Here is a 21,046-nt window from a genome sequence, read left to right on the forward strand (position 1 = left end):
AAATAAATAAACTCACTGTGTGTTTACACGATTGCTTATGAGTGATTGGTGCTTATATCATTTTCACAACACAACATGATGGTCAAACAGTGTGGCAGCAAGATTAAGTACAGGTACGACATGGTGAATGGCTTTAGATTGTGCTACGCGACATGTGGTCACCTGTGATGTTTTGGTCAGACTACTATGAAATCACAGCATCGGGCAGTGTTGCAAATGCAGGGTGTTGGCTGCGCAGAAAAGCTTAGAAGACACAATGAGATAGTGCTCAAATAAAGAGCTGACCTACTATCAGAATTCAAAATGTTTAAACAGTGTACAGAACTATGGTTTCTTGATTCAGGTGTGTCTGAACCAGACAAGCAAGGCATAAAGATTCACCTAGCAATTGGGAACAACAGTCTACATTGGCTGAACACATCAGGATTAACTGCAGAAGAGCTGAATGGTCTCCTAAAGATATGGACTACATTGGAAGACTGGTTGAGAATCAGGGGCGTCATTCTCCGACCCCCCGCCGGGTCGGAGAATGGCCGTTGGCCGCCGTGAATCCCGCCCCCGCCCCCGCCGAAGTCTCCGAAGGGAGAAAAGTCGGCGGGGCGTTAATGGCGCCGCTGCCGCGGAGAATGTCACGGGCCTGCGCAAGGCAGCCGATTTTCGGCCTGCCGATATTCTCCCTTCCGGATGGGCCGAAGTCCCGTCGACGTGATGACCGTTCACGTCGACGTCAATCAAACCTCCTTTTCATCGGCGTGACCCGGTGCTCCAGGCTCACGCCGACCAGCGAGGAGGTGAGTGACGGCCTGGGGGGTTGGCTCTGGGCAGGAAATGGCGTGGCCGCAGACTGATTGCCTGAGAAGAGGTGTGTCTCGGCTTGTGTGTGTGTGCGGCGGGGGGGGGGGGGGGTGGTTAGAGTAGGCTGGGCTCCGGGGGAGTGCCGGGAGGGGGTCCGTGCCGGGGTGGAGGTTGTGGAGGGGGTCCGTGCCGGGGTGGAGGTTGGGGGTTGTGGAGGGGGTCCGTGCCGGGGTGGAGGTTGTGGAGGGGGTCCGTGCCGGGGTGGAGGTTGGGGGTTGGGGAGGGGGTCCGTGCCGGGGTGGAGGTTGGGGGTTGTGGAGGGGGTCCGTGCCGGGGTGGAGGTTGGGGGTTGTGGAGGGGGTCCGTGCCGGGGTGGAGGTTGGGGGGGGGGGGTCCGTGCTGGGGTGGAGGTTGGGGGTTGTGGAGGGGGTCCGTGCCGGGGTGGAGGTTGGGGGGGGGGGGTCCGTGCTGGGGTGGAGGTTGGGGGTTGTGGAGGGGGTCCGTGCCGGGGTGGAGGTTGTGGAGGGGGTCCGTGCCGGGGTGGAGGTTGGGGGTTGGGGAGGGGGTCCGTGCCGGGGTGGAGGTTGGGGGGGGGTCCGTGCTGGGGTGGAGGTTGGGGCGGGGGGGGGTCCGTGCCGGGGTGGGTGATGGGAGGGCAAATGAGTTGGTCCACCTGGCCAGGTGCCAGCCTCCAACAGTTGGACCCATGCGGTCCATGCCACCTGGCTGGGGGGAGGAGGGGATATGGGCAATGATGACATGTCGTCGTTCCCCTCCCCCCCACCAGGTCGTCATGTTTTCAGATCATCCAGCGATGTTGGCCGCCGTGGTGGCAGCCGCTCATGTCTATGTTGCCCTGGATGAGGAGGAGGAGGAGGAGGAGGAGGAGGAGGAGCGTGCCAGAGAGGCGGCGCAGGCTGCCGCAGAGGGGCAGGCGGCAGCCGCCCAGGCTGGAGGGACACCTGACCGACAGGACGAGGAGGGGGAGGAGGACGTCGCGGCCCCACGGCAACGGAGGCACCCGAGGGCGCCCCGTGTGTACCGGCCCCGGCAGTCATACCAGGACCTCACGGACCGGGAATGCAGGAGGAGACTCCGGATGAGCCGGGAAACCGTGGCACACATCTGCCACCTGCTGGCACACCTGTCACCGCGTGGCACTGGCGGGGGACACCCTCTCCCCGTGTCCGTCAAGGTTACGGTGGCCCTGAACTTTTATGCAACGGGGTCATTCCAGGCACCGAGTGGGGACCTGTCCGGCATATCGCAGACATCGGTGCATCGGTGCATCCGGGCAGTGACAGATGCCCTTTATGCCATGGCGCACCGCTACATCCGCTTCCCCGTGGACCGGGCCAGCCAAGATGCCCGGGCCGTGGGCTTCTCTGCCATTGCCGGGTTCCCCATGGTCCAGGGCGCGATCGATGGGATGCACGTCGCCGTGCGGCCACCTGCAGATAACAGGGCCGTGTTCACTAATAGGAAGGGGACCTATTCGATGAACGTACAGGTGGTCTGCGACCACCGCATGATGATCCTGCACGTCTGCGCCCGTTACCCAGGCAGTGTACACGACTCATTCGTGTTGTCGCGGTCATCCATCCCCGGCATGTACGAGGGACGCCATCCCCGGCTGAGGGGCTGGTTGCTGGGCGACAGGGGCTACCCATTGCGATCGTGGCTGATGACGCCTATACGGAGGCCACGCAATGAGGCGGAGAACCGCTACAATGATGCCCATGTAGCGACAAGGGGAGTGATCGAGAGGTGCTTTGGCGTGCTGAAGATGCGTTTCAGGTGCCTGGACCTCTCTGGGGGCGCCCTCCAGTATCGGTCAGATAGGGTCGGCCGCATCATTGTGGTGTGCTGCGTCCTGCACAACATAGCCCAGCAGAGGGGCGATGTGCCGCAGGCAGAGGAGGGCGGAGTGGAGGAGCAGCAGGAAGAGGCCCAGTCCTCCCCAGATGAGGGGGATGGGGGCAATGGTCAGGGCAGACGGGGTAGACACAGACGGGTGGCTGTCCACCGTTACCGGCTGGCCCAGCGGGCACGGGACAGACTGATAGACGCCCGCTTCACTGACTAGATGGGCGTGGGAATCGGGTAGTATGGCCACAGACCGCACACCATGACAACAGCCGACCACCCACACCCCCCACCCATCCATCCACCCAGCACCATCACCCCCCTCCCCAACCCCACACACCCCACCCGCATGCACACCACCCCCCCACTCCCAATTGCCGATCCACCGGCGGCACAACGGGCCGGGCTCACCCAGTTGCGGGTGGACGCGTGTCTATCGCAGGCCATGGAGAATGATGACAGCCCGCCTCCGATGAGCTCCTGGCTCTACATCGTTGGACTATGTCTGACCCATGGCCACAGTACCACCATCCACCCGGACCATCCCTGCATGCGGCTGTGATACTGCAGCGCACGGTCCCGTCCTCTGCCCGGGGGATGTTGATGGCGGCCCAGGGGGAAGGGGGCAGACTCACCTGGGGCTGAGGTAAGACCACCCCTCACACACACACTTGCGCTCAACGTACATGACACCCCCGCACACTTTGGACAGAGCATAAAGGCAGCTTCGGTAGGTGTAACATTGACTTTAATAACCAAAGGAGTTCATGCACGTGCCCTAGCGCCTAAAACTCATCTGTGCCCTGCACCCGTGCCAACTTACTCAGTGTCTAATTGTTTGGCCTTACGGGCCCTTTGACTACGTCTACGTGGTTCCCCAGACGGTACAGCAGAACTGGAGGTGGACTCCTGTGATTCCTGCCCTCTGACACTGGATCCCTTTGGCGGCCGTTTCCTGGGGCGTCCTGGCCTAGATGGGCCAGGCTGCGGCCCGGGCGACTGGGATGGCGAGCTGCCAGCCTGTCCTGCCCGTTGCCCACCCGATGCACCTGGGACGGAAGGGGGGGAGTCCGAGGTGTCGCGGTGTACCGGGACCTCCCCTACAGAGGGAGCCGGGATGGACCACACCACCTCCTCCTCCCTCGGGGTGCCCGATGGCCCCCAGGCCTCTACATGGGTGGGGGATGCGAACGGACTGGCCATCCGACGCGCCCCCGACATCTGGCGCTGCCAGTCCTGGAGGCCCGTGCTGGTATCGACAGGGGTCTGCAGGTTTGCAGCCATGGAGCCCAGGGGGTTGTCGAACCCTGTCTGCGACAGTGCGACGCCAGCTCGCACATGGCCACTGGCGCCGATGCCCTCAGCGATGGCCTGCTGAGACTGGGCCATGGCCTGCAGAGACTGGGCCATGGCCTGCAGAGACTGGGCTATGGCCTGCTGAGACTGGGCCATGGCCTGCTGAGACTGGGCTATGGCGTTGAGCGCCTCTGCCATCTGGCGCTGGCACTGGCTCATGGCCTCCTGTGAGAGGGCAGCCATTTCCTGGGCCACAGACGCCGCCTGCACGGAAGGCCCCAGGCCTCGCAAACCGTTCCCCATGTCTGACACCGTCGCACCCATTGCCTCCACCGCGGACGCCACCCGTGCGGTGTCAGCCTGGGTGGCACGCATGACCGGGACCACTCCCAGCTCCTGGACGCGGGTGGACTCCTCCACCTGCGACCGCAGCCGCCGCAAGCCACCCGTCACCCTATTCGCTCGTCTCCGTGTCGGTGGTTGCATCGGATCTATGTGTGGGTGTGGTAACTGCAGGAACCCGGGATCCATCTGGGCGGCAGATGTTCGCTTGGCCTGGGCTGCCCTCCGACCGCCCGGTCCCTCTGCTGCTCCTACCTCCACCTGCTGTACCGGGACGGCTGTGTTGTGCGCACCAGTGAGTGTACCAGACGCCTCATCACTAAAGTGCCCAACCGTGGTGAGTGTTTCTGCGATGGTGGAGGGTGTTGGTGACAGCAGTGGCGTTGTGTCGTGCTCTTCGTCCCACTCTGAGTCCATGGCACTTTGGGGTGGGGGTTCGTCTCCACCCATCCACTCTGAGTCACTGTCCGGTATTTCGTCTTCCCGGGTAGGGGTGTCCTGGGTAGTGCTGTCCCGGGTAGTGCTGTCCCGGGTAGGGGTGTCCTGGGTAGTGGTGTCCCGGGTAGGGGTGTCCTGGATAGTGGTGTCCTGGGTAGTGGTGTCCTGGCTCGGATGTGACGGGGGCCTGTGGCTGCCCCCCTCATCGCTGGGTGGTCGCTCCCGCACGTGACGGGGGTGTCGTCTCCCTGTTGCTCCAGGTCTCTCCGTCTCCCGTGGTCTCCGAGGGGCATCCTGCGGGCGTCGCATGCTGGAGGGTTCGGGTCTCTCCGTCTCCCGTGGTCTCCGAGGGGCATCCTGCGGGCGTCGCATGCTGGAGGGTTCGGGTCTCTCCGTCTCCCGTGGTCTCCGAGGGGCATCCTGCGGGCGTCGCATGCTGGAGGGTTCGGGTCTCTCCGTCTCCCGTGGTCTCCGAGGGGCATCCTGCGGGCGGTCTGCATCTGCGGGGATGGGTGCCTGGACGTTTGGTCCTGCGATACACAATGAAGCATGCATGGTTAGACATCAGGCAGTGATCAGGTGATACGGGAGAGGGGGATATAGGGGAGGGGGGATATGGGGACGGGCTGTTGGTGGCTCACTTGCTCGTGGGGCCCCGACCTCTGCATCAGCAACCTCCCGGTCGTCAGGTCCGCCAGCCAGTTCCAGGGCCCTTTCCTCGTGTACGGTCAGTGGCCTCTCATCAGCGGGCCCTCCTCCAGTCCTCACATGCTCCCTATTGTTGTGTGCGCGCTTCTCCTGGGGGGGGGGGGGGGGGGGGTGGTGGCAGGGGTAAAAGGCAACAGTGTTAGGCAGGTATATGAATGCACGCCATCGGTTGCGCGTGCATTGCAGAGGTTAAGGTTAGGGCTGGATTCACTTGGGGATATGGGGGATATGGGGGAGGGGGGATATGGGGGAGGGGGGATATGGGGGATATGGGGGAGGGGGGATATGGGGGATATGGGGGAGGGGGGATATGGGGGATATGGGGGAGGGGGGATATGGGGGAGGGGGGAATATGGGGGATATGTGGGAGGGGGGATATGGGGGAGGGGGGATATGGGGGAGGGGGGATATGGGGGATATGGGGGAGGGGGGATATGGGGGATATGTGGGAGGGGGGATATGGGGGAGGGGGGATATGGGGGATATGGGGGAGGGGGGATATGGGGGAGGGGGGATATGGGGGAGGGGGGAATATGGGGGATATGGGGGAGGGGGGATATGGGGGAGGGGGGGATATGGGGGAGGGGGGATATGGGGGATATGGGGGAGGGGGGATATGGGGGAGGGTGGATATGTGGGAGGGGGGGATATGGGGGAGGGGGGATATGGGGGAGGGGGGATATGGGGATATGGGGGAGGGGGGAATATGGGGGATATGGGGGAGGGGGGGATATGGGGGAGGGGGGAATATGGGGGATATGGGGGAGGGGGGATATGGGGGATATGGGGGAGGGGGGGATTTGGGGGAGAGGGGATATGGGGGATATGGGGGACGCTCACCCTGCCTGCTCTGACGAGGTCGTTCACCTTCTTGTGGCACTGGGTGCCTGTCCGTGGTGTCAGGGCCACAGCGGTGACGGCCTCTGCCACCTCCCTCCACAGACGCCGGCTGTGGCGTGGGGCAACTCTGCGGCCGTGCCCGGGATACAGGGCGTCCCTCCTCTGCTCCACCGCATCCAGGAGCGCCTCCACATCGCGTGACTCGAACCTCGGGGCTGAGCGACGGCCAGCCATCAAGTCGGGTGTTGCGGTCGGCTGTTCCGGTCGGGTGGGGGGGGAGCTGCGCGGCCTTATGAGCCGTCACGCCGTGCAGCGCGTATGACGCTGCACGGCGTGAACCACTGCGCAAGCGCGGATCCCGTTACGTCGCTGCTAGCCCATTTCGGGCCGCAGACTATCGGCCCATTTTTATGACGTGACGCAAGTGGGATTTGCGCCGTTTTTTGCGCCGATCGGCGGAGTTTCCGCCGATAACGGAGAATTTCGCCCCAGGTTAAACTTCCATTTTCATTAACTAGAATTCCTGCCGTTTGGACAACAGCTTGCAGAATCCATAGACACTTCATCAGCAAACACAGAGAAAAGGGTACGAATTGTGATTTTTCAGACACAACTATCAGGCAGAATTGTTGATTTGCTTATCACATCCACTCCCATGGGAATACTACAGAAAGAGCTGCTCGATAAACCTAAAGCATATAGCATCAAAGACCTACTTTGATGAAGGTGACAAACCAGAAAATGATGATGATGTGCACAAGAAGACGATGAGCTGTAAACACGTCTCCCACCATCAATCTCTCGGAAAACATTGATGCCATCACACCATCCAAAGTGGGGCAGTGATTATCACGGCGCCGAAGACCCGGATTCGATCCCAGCCCCGGTCACTTTCCTTGTGGAGTTTGCACATTCTCCGCACGTCTGCATGGGTCTCACCCCAACATCCGAAAAAGATGTGCAGGGTAGGCGAATGGGCCATGCTAAATTGCCCCTTAATTAGAAAAAATTGGTTACTCTAAATTTATATTAAGAAAACACCATCCAAAGTGTTTGCCAATATTGAAATTATCTGCTCTAAGAAAGTTGGTAACTATTCATTGTTTTCCAAGATTGACATGCGGGTGAATGCCAACATACTACATCTGTGAATTCTAAAATACCTGTATCCACAGACATGGAAGGCCATGGTGAGACCTACTATTGCACAATTTTCCGCATGCAACAGTTCACTAATTCCATGTGCAGGATCCATTGTTCTGGAGTGGAAGTACAACACTTCTGGGTGTCATAGATGTTCCACATCACTTTCATGAAAATGAAAGGCTTGGGGGTTGTAAACCTACCATATGCTATGAGCTCACACTAATGACAATCCATGGAATCAGCCAGACCTCATATGGAAGATGAACCTCAGGAACTGCTCCACCACCTCAGTTCATGACCTAATATTGAAATATTCAGAATGATTTGACAAAATTGGCAGTTTAGGGAGCTGAAACGTTACACCTACAAGAGAATGCAAGTCTGTCAATTAATGTGCTACATTTTGCACAACGCAATGCAAAAGTTACCAGAAGAAACAGTGAAATATTCCACACTACAGGCGCTGTGGAAAACCATCATTGAAAAATGGCCTGATCCAATTCAGCATGTCCATGAACATGTTGGCCTTACAGAATCATTTTTAATAGCAGGCAGTTCATCATACTGGATTCTTTGCAACCTTATATTCTTCAACAACTTCATCATTCACACATGGGCATAGATCAGATGAGAAAACTCAAAAGAAAGACAGCCTATTGGTCGCCAGGTAAGAACAATGACATTGAAGTTGTTGTGAAGACATGGGTGGCATGTCAATAGCATGTGCCAAGTCAACAGAAAGAACCATTGATTCCAAATGAGATTTCTAATCATATCCAACCTCTTTCATACCCATGGCACTAACTTCATTGTCATTGTCAACTACTTAACAATGTACCCCATCCTTCGACAATCGCACAATATGTCAAGCACAATAATAATAATCTTTATTGTCACAATTAGGCTTACATTAACACTGCAATAAAGTTATTGTGAAAACCCCCTAGTCGCCACAATCCGGCCCCTGTTCGGGAACACTGAGGGAGAATTCAGAATGTCCATTTCACCGAACAAGCGTGTCTTTTGGGACTTGTGGGAGGAAACTGGAACACCCGGAGGAAACCCACGCAGACACAGGGAGAACATGCAGACTCCGTACAGACAGTGACTCAAGCCGGGAATTGAACATGGGACCCTGGTGCTGTGAAGCAACAGTGCTAACCACGTGCTACCGTACCGCCAACTGTCATGCACTACTCCAAGTTCTATTTTCAGTTTATTTGGTGTACATCTGAGAGCGACACCTTTAAGTACAGCTATTCCATCACTGGCAGAGCTTATGTTTGACAGGCCAGTGTCTGCTGTTTTCCCATTCTCCTCTCTCAGAAATTAGACAGCAACTTTTAAAATTGCAAGAGAAGATGTGCACAATAAAAAAGCAGTTATAGAATTGTCATATTTACAGTTGGGACAATACCCATCTGCAGAGATGCAAATGGGGCTGACACATACATGGAGGGTTCCAGAGGGATACAAATCTCAGGGGCGGGATTCACCGCAATCGGCGCGATGTCCGCCGACCGGCGCCAAAAACGGCACGAATCAGTCCGGCACCGTGCCGCCCCAAAGGTGCGGAATTCGCCGCATCTTGAGGGGCTGAGCCCTCATCTTGAGGGGCTAGGCCTGCGCCGGACTGATTTCCGCCCCGCCAGCTGGCGGGAAAGGCCTTTGGTGCCCCGCCAGCTGGCGCGAAAATGACTTTGCCGTGCGGCGCATGCGCGGGAGCGTCAGCGGCCGCTCACGGCATCCCCGCGCATGCGCAGTGGAGGGGGTCTCTTCCGCCTCTGCCAGAGTGGAGACCATGGCGAAGGCGAAAGGAAAAGAGTGCCCCCACTCCACAGGCCCGCCCGCGGATCCGTGGGCCCCGATTGTGGGCCAGGCCACTGTGGGGGCACCCCCTGGGGCCAGATCGGCCCGCGCCCCCCCCAGGACCCCGGAGCCCGCCCGCGCCGCCTTGTCCTGCCGGTAAGAGAGGTGGTTTGATTCTCGCCGGCGGGACAGGCATTCCAGCAGCGGGACTTCGGCCCATCACGGGCCGGAGAATCGCCTGGGGGTGGGCCGCCAACTGGAGCAGCACGCTTCCCACCCCCGCCGAATACCCGGTGCCGGAGAATTCGGCAACCGGCGGGGGCGGGATTCACGCCAGCCCCCGGCGATTCTCCGACCCGGCGGGGGGGTCAGAGAATCCCGCCCAGATGTGAGACTGCAATGTCCTGAAAGCTCCAGATTAGATGCACAAACCTCTAAAGAATGCAGTGAAAAAGCTGAGAATGCTCCAAACCAAACCCTCATCGACCTCCAAAAACTCCTAACAACTCAGCCTGCTTTTGCTCCAGCCCCATTTATTCCATCCTTGGATGAAAAAAAAGGATTGGTTTCCTGCCCATGTTGTCCCTGTGCTGTCCAAAAAATTGCACGGGCAATGTAATATTCTGGTCAATACCACTTTTAATCATCTAGATGAGCTTGCTAATTGTCGTCAGGCACACATCCCATCTGTGTTTGCGCCCACCAACGGAAATATCAGGCAAGTGATGACATTGGAATGTGTGCTTAATGCCATTTTGCATGATTTCAAGCGCTTATGGGTCAGGTGCAAGTGTGCCAGGTAGCGTAAAATTCGGCAAAAATTCATCAGTTTTATCTGCTTAGGTAGTGGTACTAGACAATGAGCATGTTTTGTAAATAGTTATACTTCTTTGGAAGGGGGCAAATGCATTTTTTTAAAAAGGGGGTGTTGTAAAATGATTTAAAATTGCAGCATCTCATCACGAGAAGGGAAGTGTATCAGGTGATCCAGTCTTAGTTTCACTTTTGCCAATGAGAAGAATACATGCACAGCTCTGCTGCTGATGTCTTCAAGGTGTCTACCTTTGTACAAATGTTCTCATGTGCCTAGTCTAAATAAATGAACCCGCAACATGTTTACAAAATCCATTTGGACAGATTGTTGTTTACATCATTTTAACAACATCATGCCATCCCACTCACCAATCTTTTTCCTCCTCCTTGAAAAGACTAGAAGGCCTGCCAGATTTCAGATAATTGGCCCCATTTGCCAATCAGTTAGCATTGGCAAGCTATTCGATCATGGAACCATCACAGCTGAGCTCCCATTGTCCGCTGATGGTGACATTTGCACACTTTCCAGCAGGAGCCATTGGTGATAAAGAATGAAACCATACAATTTTTGCCTGCAATAGCCCAGAGATGCTAAGGGCTATTTTAGCATTATTATAATTTCCTGAGATGAGATCCATTAGCCCAACACAAGAATGAGAATCAAATGGGGCTTTCTGGGGTTTGTGTGGTTCAGAATTGCACCTTGCATTTACCAACTTAGCCACTGATATTCAAACTTTCACAAAAATGCATACTCATCCTCAACAACTAGGCATTATACAATCATAATATGTATGCCCTGACTAATCTGAAATGTGAGTACAAATTATTGATTGAAGTAGGATTTTGTAAATGTTGGCAATGTTAGCAATAACATTCGGGCGGAATGATAATTCACAGCACCAGGAACCCGCGTTCGATTCCCGGCTTCGGTCACTGTCTGTGCAGAGTCTCCACGTTCTCCCCGTGTCTGCGTGGATTTCCTCCGGGTGCTCCGGTTTCCTGCCACAGTTCAAAGATGTGCGGGTTAGGTGGATTGACCATGCTAAATTGCCCCTTAGTGTCCAAAGGTTAGATGGAGTTACTGGGTTACGGGGATAGGGTGGAGGTTTGGGCTTAAGTAGGGTGCTCTTTCCAAGGGCTGGTAGAGACTCGATGGGCCGAATGGCCTCCTTCTGCACTGTAAATTCTATGAATCTTTCAATATTTGATCAAAACTAGAAACATTGAAAATTTACAGCACAGAAGCTGTAAAGCTGTCAGCATCACTTTACAATTCCATTATTTTTTTTGTCACCACAGATTTAAAGATTCTGAAATTATTTCACTCCTCCCCCCCCCCCACCCATCACAAGAAACCTCAAGCCCAACCCAATGAGTAAAATCTCAAGACATTGCTTCTTTTCCCAGCGTTTTGCCTGTGTGTGAAAGGACCTGGTGACTAACTATCCTAGATCTTTCTTTCATATCTATCAGGAGAGATTGTCATCACCTTTACATGAGCTGAGATTTATCACATGCGATCCCTTTAAAATTCTGCTCAGCAGAATGAGTTCTGAATGATGCTTTTCGATAATTAGGTTTGCAACACTTGCGAAGCTGCTCCTGAAATTAGTGCCTACTTGTTTACTGTAATAATGCAAATCCTAATTTACTCATTCCACTTGACCAGTCATGCGCAAACCATTCCTATTTCTCATTAAGTCCACTAGTTGGAAAGCTTTGAGGTATGAATGCGAAGATGCGTTTTTACTATTTTAAGCTTCCAAACCCCCCCCATATTAAGTATTTGATGATAACGCTACATGTTCAACATAAATCTTAATTTCTTTTAAATTGTAAATGCATTAACAGCCTTTAATGAGTTTCGAGCTGGTAGTCATGCTTGCTAATTAAACCCAGGCAAGTGGAAGTTACAGAAACTTCAAGAAAACATACTTTCATAACCAGTAGCATCCTTTGCAAATCAGGAATGCTAGTTCAATACAGGATATCTTTTGAGGAAAATTGGGTCACCTTTGCAGTCAACTTGATCCAGTGATTATGGCTGATTGTCAAGCACAAACATTCGGTGCAGATAATACAATTGAGATAATGTAAAATATATCCTGTGCTTTAATCGTTCAGTTAAAGTAACTTAACAAAGGTTCTGGTGTAAATTAGAGTAATCTGCACTCTGATGTGTGGACACAGTAGAGGGACTTGATTCTACCTGGCCTGCACAAAATAACTCCTGTGAAATTTTTTTTTTAATTGGGACGGCGCAGTGGTTATCGCTGCTGCCTCACTGCGCCAGGGATCCAGGTTTGATTCCAACCTTGGTCACTGTCTGTGTGGAGTTTGCACATTCTCCCCATGTCTGCATGGGTTTCCTCCAGGTGCCCTGGTTTCCTCCCACAGTCCAAAGATGTGCAGGGTGGATGGATTGGCCATGCTAAATTGCCGCTAAGTAACCAAAGGTTACGTGGCCTTATGGGGCTACAGCAATAGGGTGCGGGATTGGGCCTAGGTAGAAGGCTCTTTCAGAGGGTCATACTTGATAGGCCAAATGGCCTCCTTCTGAACTGTAGGAATTCTATGAAATTAAATATATTGTTCCAAAACAATTATAATTGTATTTATTCTTTCACGGGGTGTGGGCATTGCTGCCTATGCCAGCATTTATTGCCCATCCTAATTGCCCTTGAGAAGGTGGAGGTGAGCTGCCTTCTTGAACCTCTGCTGCTCCTACCAGAGTGCTGTTCGGGAGAGAATTCCAGAATTTTGACCCAGCGACAGTGAAGGAACGATGATATATTTCCAAGTCAGGATGGTGTGTGGTTTGGAGTTGTGGTGTTCCCATGCATCTGCTGCCCTGGTCCTTTGTGGTGGTAGAGGTTGCAGGTTTGGAAGGTGCTGTCGAAGGAGCCTTGGTGAGTTGCTGCAATGTCGCTTGTAGATAGTATGCACTCCTGCGACTGTAGATCAGTGGCGGAGGGAGTGGATGTGTAAGGTGGTGGATGGGGTTCCAATCAAGCCAGCTGCTTTGTCCTGGAATATGTCAAGATTCTTGAATGTTGTTGGAGGTGCAAGTGGAGAGAATTCTATCGCATTCCTGACTTGTGCCTTGTCGATTGTGGACAAATGTTGTGGAGTCGGGAGGTCATTTTCCTGACTTGTGAATGGTGCTAAACATTGTGCAATCATCTGCAAACATCCCCACTTCTGCTCTTATGATGGAGGGAAGGTCATTGGTGAAGTGGTTGAAGATGGTTGGGCCTAAGAAGATATTATTGGACCTGTCAGGTGGGCAGAAAACTGGCAAATGGAACTCAACCCAGGTAAGTATGAGGCAAAGGAATACAAAATAAATGGCAGGATGCTGAGTGGTGTAGAGGAAGTGAGAGACCTTGGTGAGAATGTCCATAGATCTGTGAAGATAGCAGGGCAGGCTGATAAGGTGCCTAAAAAGTCACAGAAATCCTTGCTGCATTAGCCAAAGCATAGAATATAAAAGAAATATGTGCTGTTAGATGAATTGAACATTCTGAATTCTCCCTCGGTGTACCCGAACACTCGCCGGAGTGTGGCGACTAGGGGATTTTCACAGTAACTTCATTGCAGTGTAAATGTAAGCCTACTTGTGACAATAAAGATTATCCTGTAGTGATGTCCCAGGACTGAGATGATTGACTTCCAGCAATCACAAACATCTTCTTTTGTGTTAGGTATGACGCCAACCAATGGAAAGTTTTCCCCAATTCCCATTGACTACAGTTTTTCTGAGGACCTTGATGTCACACTTGGTTAAATACTGGTGGTTCAATGGGGGGGAGGGGTCACATGCAGCAGATATAATGCAAAGTAAACAGAGTTCTTGGATTTCTTTGGTATTGCAACAACTATATCAGAGTTACAGAGTAGAATTTCATGCTTGGCTTGTGCGATTGGCAGGCAGATCGGAGGTGGCTGCGAATACTGGTCTCGCCCGAGTCCAATAAAATCCGATACTAGCCAGCATGAATCGTGACCACATTGGGTTAGCATGGCCAGAAGGGGCAGGCAGGCAGGCGCGCAGCGGACACCTAGCCCAATGGCAGCCTGCTGCAAACTTTAAAAGCGGCACCCAGAGGCTGCAGATGATTCCTGGCTGCAGAATAGCCACTGCTGGGAGCCACAGTAGGTGGGAGGGGAGCCCCAGCAGTAAGCAAGCACCTTGTTTCCATTACGACTGCTTCAGAGCCCAGGTGGAAGCAGTAACAGAAAGAAAGGACATCCTGGTGCCAAGGGATGAAAGGAGGAGGCCACCCCATCTAACAAGAAGGCCCGGAAGGTGGTGACAGCCATGACCTTGGCTGGAGAAGCTGGACCCCGTGCCGGAAAAGGTTCACTGACCTCCTGAGCTTGGCACAGGTGACACGTTACTGGGGTTGCGCTCGGACCTGCAAGCCCTCAGGAGACAATGCCTGTGTAGGAGAAGGAGGCAGCAACCATTCTCACCGATGGTTGCCCATCCTTCATTGATGAGCAGGGTGAGGACTCAGCTCTCAATGGCGGATAAGGTGGCTGCTGTCTCTGTGGAACTTCTCATGGAGCCCTGGACGAGGGCAGCCGTTCCTCCATTTCTGCTCCATCCTTGGAGTCCGCAGTGACTGAAGATTGCCTGGCAATGTTGCAGAGCAAACCCTCCCAGGTAGCGCCTGATCAGGTCCTGCTGGCCAGAGGACGACCGCCAAGGAAATCTGTGCCAACTGGGCAACATGATCATCAACCCGACTCAAATGCCACCGCCAGCGAGGTGGGTGCGCACCTGGACATAGCACCCACAAGCGAAAGCCCAAAACACACCACCAGGCCTCCTCACCCGTTGATCCCTCTCCTCCTCTTAGGAGGCGCTCCCTGCCAAGTAGGCAATGCCTACATGCAGGTTGGCAAATGAGGCTCACCCGTGTGCAAAGGGTAACAGAGGAATCCAATCCACCGGCGCTTGTGAGCTTCACACTGTGCTGAACCCGACACAGAAAACACTCTCTATCAATAGTCCAAAGATGTGTAGGTTAGGTGAATTGGCCATGCTAAATTGCCCTTAGTGTCCAAAATTTCCCTTAGTGTTGGGTGAGGTTACTGAGTTATGGGGATAGGGTGGAGGTGTGGACCTTGGGTAGGGTGCTGTTTGCAAGAGCCGGTGCAGACTCGATGGGCCGAATGGCCTCCTTCTGCACTGTAAATTCTATGACCAATACTCTAAAACACCACCTCAGGTCAATTCCAGAAACTCCTAACTTCTCAGCCAGCGTTTGCACCTGGCATCCAGTACGGTGTCGGCCCCTTCTACGGTCGTACATGTCGCTCCAGTTTCCTCTCTCTAATATGCTTGCGTCCAGTAACTCTTCCAGTAATGTCTGTCGTGGCGGTTGTGGGTAAATCCTTGTCTCCTTTCGTAGGAGGTTTCTGAGCTGCAGGTACCTTAGCTCGTTCCCCCTGGCTAACTGGAATTTCTCTGTCAGTTCGCCCAGTGTTGCGATCCTGCCGTCGGTGTATAGGTCCCTGACTGTCAGTATCCCCTCGTCCTGTCTCCACCTTTTGAAGATGGGGTCAGTTAGCGCTGGTGTCAGTCAGCGCTGGTGTGACCCTATGGTTGTTGCAGATGGGAGCTTTGTCCGACATTTTGGTCAGGCCAAATTGCTGCCGTAGCTGGTTCCAGGACTGGAGGGTGGCTATCACCACCGGGCTGCTGGAATGTTTTTTGGGTGGCGATGGGGATGGGAGTGCTGCCGTGGCGAGGGCCCGGAGGGAGGTCCCTTTGCAGGAGGCCTCTTCCGCACGCACCCACTCGGCTTCTGGCTCCTTGATCCATCCCCTTATTCGCTCCCCCCCCCCCCCCCCCCATACGAACGCCATGATTAGTTTGCCTAATGCTTTGAAAAATGCCTTAGGGATGTAGATCGGGATGGATCTGAATAGGAAGAGGTACCTGGGCATCTGGACTATCCCCGGAAGGAATCCAAAGATGAGCTACATGATTCTGCACTAATCAGTGTGGAAAATACACCAGTGTCATATCATTGATTAAAGATTTGGAATCGGAATCACTCCAGCAGAGAAGGGAGAGAAATAGACTGACCATATTCTACAAAATAACATAGAATAATACAGTAATACGAGCCTGCACCGGCATATAAAAAACACCTGACCCACCTACCTAATCCCATTTGCCAGCACTTGGCCCATAGCCTTGAATGTTCTGAAAATATGGGATGAGCTGATGAAATTGACAGGAATAAGTACCTGGTGCCCTCCGGCAATGACTCTCTGAGGTTGCCATCCACATAAACTACAAAAATCAGTTATTTCCAAGTCAATAAGCAGAATTCCCCACTGGTGGGATCAATAGCAGGCAGGGGTACAGATTTCGACAGGAAGCCCAAAAATCAGTTTCACGATGATGTTAGGTTACTGTGGGTTCTTCCGATGCTGTCCACCATGGCGGATTGGATATCCCACTGGATGCCATCCTGAAATTGATTTATTGCCACTAATGGAATGCAGATGAAGTCTGACCCCATGCCCAATTCTCTGCCAATGGAAAACCACGCCAGTCCAGAACACGTACAAAAGTTTGGACTTCGCTGAAGAATGACTGGAGGCTGCCTTCAGAGTTTGGGATGGAAGCCACCGGTGATCCTGGATTCTGGAACACCACAATAGTGGCCGGGAGGGGGGAGGGGGGGGGGGGGGGGGGGGGGGGAGCACCTGCAGGTGGAACTTCCAGCTTCAGTGTCTTCAGGGAGGTCCATCTTCCAGCCTCAGAGTGCTCCTGGAAATCCATCTTCTTTTGTCAGAAGGTCTATCGTCAATGGTGGGTCAATGATGCTGGATGCCTTTCATATATGGCACCCAAAGATGAAGCGGCATTAATCCACCCTACCACGGAAAGTGGCATGAAACCCCTGGAAGCATAATTAATTGCCCTGAAAGGTAAGATATGGCATGATTTCCCGTCAGCCTCCCAGCAGGAAGCATCTCCATCCCCGCCTCTCATCACTAGTCCTAAATGGGACAATTCCGCCCAGTGTATCAACAATCTTTCTTCCCAAGGACAATCTCACGGTGGAACAAAATGCCAAAGAAAATAGTCACAGCCCTCTCACTCAAAATCCTTAAGACTTACCTTTAGGGGCTTTTCATAGTAACTTCAATGAAGCCTACTTGTGACAATAAGCAATTATTATTATTATTATTAGATCATCTCTATTTATGAGCTTTTTATTATCCTGACTACCATATCAGCAGGTTATGTATGGGTTCAGCCTACGCTGACCACATTCAGACATGTTAGTGGAATCTGAATGTTGGTCTGTGATGCCAACACAAGCAGAAACGCAAACATGCGTTTGAAAAGATATGTTGGTTAGCTGAAGCAAATATAGGAAAGCTCTGTAAAGTACTACTTGCATATATATGATAGCGATAATTACACAAACAAATGTTGTGAAGGTAATTATATTGATAGATAACTGTAAAATCAAAACGTTGCATTCTGCTCTGAGTGATTATGGGCGTGATTTCGCTATCGAACAGCACTCGGGTTAGATAGGGGGCTTCGGTGGGGAACACACGGCCGAGGCCGCACCTAGCCCCATTTTCTGCACTGAGGATCTCTACTTGCCAGAACTCCTCAGTGTAGCGAGAGATCGGGATACCATTTTGAAATGGCTTCCTGATCTCTGGAGCCCCCGACACAAGCCCCTATCTCTCTCGCAACTCACTATGAGGGGGACCCCTGGGCCCTTCCACAGTCCTCCCAACACCCTTGCAGGGCACCCCTGGCCCGATCGCCACCATGAAAAAAATGCCAACCTGGTACCCTGGCAGTGCCCCTGCTAGTTGGCAGTGTTACCTGGGCACTTTTTCAGTACCAGGCTGGCACCAGCAGTGCAAGGGTACCACCCTGCCCAACGGGTATGTACCTGGGGGCCCCCATGTGTGCCGTTCCTTCTGGTCCCCCTTTGTGGAGACCAATACTGAATGGCGCTCGCCCAAGGTTTCCGACAAAAGGGGATAGATCCCAACACTTTGGGAAACTGCATATTGAAGTGAGACTACCTGCCTCACTCTAATATGCAGATTTGCCAAAAAGTGATCTCGCCTTCAATGGGTGTGATTTACTTTGCAACATCGCACAAGGTCGCATTAGCTCTCATGAGGTGTTGCGAACCGGGTAGATCCCAGGGGTGGGGTCTCCTGCCTTCTATTGGCCACATTGTGCCGCAGCGCGCTGCTTTCCGGGAACAGCGTGGCCGTTTGATCGTGCTCAATGTCTATATAAGTGTGTCCACGTTGTTCAGTCTTACCAAGTCGAGTAGGTGCAAACCCTAGTTCACCTAGTGGTAATGTCACTGGATTACCAATCCAGAGGCCCAGTCTAATACTCTGGTTGCATCATGGCGGCTGGTGAAATTTGAAGTCAATTAATTAATTGGAATTGAAAGCTGGTGTTGATAATAATCATCATGAAACTATCAAGTTTTGTAAAAACCCATCTGGTTTCCCTCAGGGAGTGAAATCTGCCATCCTTACCTGTTCAGGCCTACATGTGGCTCCAGACCCACAGTAATGTGGTTGACTCTGAATTGCCCTCTCAAGGGCAATTAGGGCCGGGCAACAATTGTCAGCCTTTCCAGTGATGCCCACATCACATGTAATATTGTTTTAAAAAATGCGATTGGGAACATTTTCCCATTCACTAAAAACAATCGGTAATGGGCAGAATTTTCAGTGATCTGACCCACAGGAAATGGGTTGGTCTAAAAATCAGGATGAACCAAACATTTAGGATTCCCTCACGCACCACCTTGGTGATATCAACGATCTGTTCTCCATCTGGAGGTTCAGCTTGATGAACAGTTGGGCCTTCATTCAGGTGGGGAATTAGATGGTAGCAGTGGCAGGTAAGTCCATGCAGAGAGTTGGAGGGGTTGGAGGTGGGTGAGGGGGCAAAAGATTAGAGGTTCAATTAGATGGGAGCAATTGGGAGGAGGATGGGGGGGGGCATTTAGAGGCGAGAGTTGACAAGGGCCATCGAGGGATAAAGAACTGTAGCTATGAGGCTAGATTGCGGAGGTTGGGTCTGCTTTCCTTGGAGAAAAGGAGACTGAGAAAAAACTTGATAGAGGTATTCAAGATCCGAGGGGTATGGACAGGGTAAATAGTGAGAAACTGTTCCCTCTCGAGGGTACATCAAGAACTGGAGGGCACAGATTCAGAATAATAGGTAAAAAATGTAGAAGTGATGTGAGGAAAGATTGTTTCACTCAAAGGGTGGTTGGAGTCGGGAACAAATTTCCTGTAACGGTGATGGGGACAAGTTGGATCGAAGTATTCAAGGGGATTGTTCAAGGGGAACCCATGTTAACTCGATGGGCTGAATGGCCTCCTTCTGCACTGTAAAGATTCTGTGATTCCGTGATAGAGGGCGTATTGGGGCAGGGACCAGAATAGGATGCAATGGGGTGGTGGAGTGTCCACATCAGAGGTTTCTCAGGCAGGCACCTGGATCCTGGAGAGAAGAGATAGTCCAACTAAGTTCTCATCTCGAGGAAGCTGCCAGGTTCTCAGAAACCTGACCACCAGCAGTTAGATATTAACAGCAGAATGACATTGAGCCTCGCAGGCCCATTGTGCTATTTTAAGTTCCAACATGTCTTACCATCGTCTGGCTTCAGTTAAAGCCGGAAATAGGTAGAAAGGGAGTGGGTTTGTGTCAGGAACTGAATCTCTGCCATTTGAAGCCCCTCATTGAACCTAAATCTGCCCATTTCTCAGTTAAACTTCAGCCCTATTGATGATCATTGCACTTAACACAGCAATAAATCAATACAAAAGCAGTGGGTGTACTCACACCGCGTGAACTGCAGCGGTTCGAGAAGCCAGCTCACCGCCACCTTCTCGAGGGAAATTAGGGATGCGCAGTACATTCTGGCCTGGCCAGCAACACCTACATCTCATTTTTATTTTCATTCAATTGCTGAAATTCAATCAAGCTCCTTTCAGCAGCGATGTTGGTTCCTGACATATGACTATCAATCCCTAAAGATTATATTTAAAATCTAGCATACACAATATTATTTTTTTCAAAATCCATTTTGCTTTCACAATCAATGACCATCAATGTCGGTTTATACATATATTTTCAGTGCTGTTTATACATATTACTGTCCCATGGGCAGTGGTGTAGTAGTACTCCTGCTGGACTATTAATCCTGAGGCCCAGGGTAATGCTCTGGGATCCGGGTTCAAATCACGTCACAGCAGAGAGTGAAATTTGAATTCAATAAATAAAATCTAGAATTAAAAAGTCTAATGATTACCAGTGTAGCCACCTAAAATGGCTGATTCCCGATTAATTTGGCCAAACCCCGATGTAAAATGGCGAACTGAAAAGGCTGATGGGAAAATCAACCAACAGGGCACAAACGGACAGCTGCAGACAGAACAGTGTATTCGGCTCTGGGGAAGTCGGCCCAGATCGATACCTGCAACCATTAGCAGCACATCAACCCAGCCACCTGCAGTTTAATCGGCTATCCCCGGGAACAATTGCAACAAATTAGCAATTGAATGCCGATCCAGACCTCTCGGCACCAGCAGTGGCCGAGACAAAGAAAGGTGAACGACCACCCCCCCCGATCAAGGAATCGCCCCATTATTGGAGCATATCAAACCCAGTGATTGGGACCAAGTCCAATCACTTGGGACCAGGGTCAAGGTCCGCCCCGAGAGGCGGGAGCCCCTGGGAACTATAAAGATAGGGGCTAAGTTCAGATCGACCCTTCTTCTCCTACTCGCAACCTTCGAGACCCTTCGACGAAAGAACAAGTAAGTCTTACTCCAGCGATCGCTACCTGATAGGTGTTCCAGACTATCGACCCGTACCAGCTTTTTTGATTCCCGCAGGCCAGACCCAATTCGATAAGCCATTTGTTTCCCTGACCTGGTGGGCCATCACCAAAGT

Source organism: Scyliorhinus torazame, chromosome 2 (genome assembly GCF_047496885.1).
Source record: "Scyliorhinus torazame isolate Kashiwa2021f chromosome 2, sScyTor2.1, whole genome shotgun sequence".
Lineage (NCBI taxonomy): Eukaryota > Metazoa > Chordata > Chondrichthyes > Carcharhiniformes > Scyliorhinidae > Scyliorhinus > Scyliorhinus torazame.